The following is a 2,168-nucleotide window of genomic DNA, read 5'->3' as shown; positions in this document are numbered from 1 at the left end:
CAACGGACCTCAAATTCGGATTCAGCGGGTCGAAAAACATGTCCGTAGATAGGTCCGGTCAAATGCACAAACCACTTTTTTTTTGTGTGCCGGTGTTATTGAACTCTAGTGTCTATTTTTCTCTCTGTCTGTTCCATCTCTCCATTGTCTCATTCAACGAGACAATGGAGAGATGGAAGCCTTTAAGTTCATGAGCAATGTTAGACGGGCCTGTGTTATACTGTGCAATATGCACTCTATATATACATATGTTCACTTATTAATTTTCCCTAAAGTTTATCAGTCTTCGTAATGAGATAAATTTCTTTCTTGTCTTCCTATCAGGATGATAAATGCATATATTCAGTTACTTGTCGTATTTGCAGTTCCTGATTGCATACTATCATCTTATCATTACTCTGTTATCTTTGTTGTTAATATTTGCTTTATTAATAAATAAATCAGAGTTTAATATTGACCAAGTCTCTCAGTTACTCAAAACTCAGAATGAATCAGCAAATCCGTCGGTATAAATAGTGACTAGGTAGATCATTAGGTGTTGAGTTCGTAAAGATCGTCATTTGTGGTGTCAATTGAAATCATATATAGACGTTACAGACTCGTTATTTCATTCGCAGCTGGTTAGTAAACTGCGCAGTGAAGTGAATACTTAAATCAAGTAAACGACTCATTAAGGACCAATTATTCCATTTTCGGACAAATTATGTGATAATTTATCTAACAATTAAGTGAATGTTGAGCCAATAGCGTTGGCTATACAGGCATTTATTCATTTGATAAATTACCACTAGAGGTGTGCGAATCAAGCCTTTGTATGGTCGAATCGAATCGAATCAAATTTTTATAACATGTTCGAAATCGAATCGAATCGAATCTGAAATTTTCACTTCGAATCGAATCGAATCGAATTTCTTTAATTCAAATACGAATTGAATCTGAATCAAATTTTCCCAAATTAACGCTACATTAGGCAATCGATTCGAAATCAAACTATTGTTGATTCGAAATTCTCGAACTATTCGATTTCGAATCTTGCAGATTCGAATTCGAACTATTCGCACACCTCTAATTACTACATAGTTTATCAGAAGCTACTTGTAACAATCAGTCTTAAATAAAAAACAAGTAACTTACAGTGTGCCGATTATTAATATCAATTCTATTCTCTTGTAATTGATATACTGTAATACATTCGGATTCAATAATACTTTATTGATAAACATTTGAAAGCAGTACATTGTATGTACATTGTATCGTTTATTCATTTAAGCATTATATTTTATAAATTTGAAATATTATGCAGTTAGCAACATTTTTATGGTCCTCTGACTTTAATCGACTTTCAAATGCCTTCAGTATTTTATCAATTACATACTATTTTAATAAAAAGGTAGTATAGAAAATTGGCGTGAACTTCTCAGAAAGAAACAAAATATCGACAGAATAAATGCTCAAGATTTACATCACTTCATAAGTAACGTGACAAACTGACAGCTATTCATAATTATTAACACATTAAAAATGTAGAGAAGAAATTTCAGTAGCTAAAATATACTTATTAAATATAAAAAAGTTACACTTAACAAAAAGTAACGATATGTGAAACATGCAACAGTTTTAATTAAATAATATTAACCTCGATATGATATATGATTCTTTATTTGCTTAAGCAACTTATCATATGTATATGTACAATTTAAGTAAATCGATAAACCAATTTTAATTGTATTTTATTTCGTTGTTTTTATCTTTGTATAATGTCAGGTATTAATTTTAACATGTTAGAGTAAACAAAACTTGTTAACTTTAACATATTAACAAAACTTGGCGTGTCCGCATTTTATATACATCTTATTAATTAATGCAATCCGGGTACGTATGCCAAGTTTTTGCTTCACCATGATCCCATTGGTCATTTTAATTATGTCATTTTAAGACTGTTTTATGAAACTTAAGGGGATCCTAAACCCGAGATCAACCTCCAAAAATTCGCTGTTTTATCGACGATTTGTGAGTATGTATGCGTGCAATATTGATGTAGTAGTGTGTAGTGATGTGTTCATATTTACTATCATATCGATATCTCACGCACACATCGTAACAAATTTTCAAGAACGTACAGCTTTTTTATTAGGCATCCAAGCCTAATTTTATGAACTCACCATTGA

At 31.2% G+C, this 2,168-nt stretch overlaps 1 protein-coding gene across 1 annotated transcript in view; it reads left to right on the top strand.

Annotated features, from left to right (window-relative positions):
* Window positions 1-531: 531 nt before the first annotated feature.
* LOC105457312 overlaps window positions 532-2,168 on the top strand; it is a 14,003-nt gene continuing 12,366 nt past the window's right edge. Inside the window, exon 1 of the mRNA XM_011701917.1 lies at window positions 532-620. The gene's annotated coding sequence lies outside the window, so the exon portion shown is untranslated. The remainder of the gene's footprint in view (window positions 621-2,168) is intronic.

The sequence above is a fragment of the Wasmannia auropunctata genome, unplaced genomic scaffold, assembly GCF_000956235.1.
Source record: "Wasmannia auropunctata unplaced genomic scaffold, wasmannia.A_1.0 LD335290.1, whole genome shotgun sequence".
NCBI classification, from domain to species: Eukaryota; Metazoa; Arthropoda; class Insecta; order Hymenoptera; family Formicidae; genus Wasmannia; species Wasmannia auropunctata.
The sequence above is the reverse complement of the archived record's forward strand: the minus strand, read 5'-3'. Positions and strand labels throughout refer to the sequence as shown.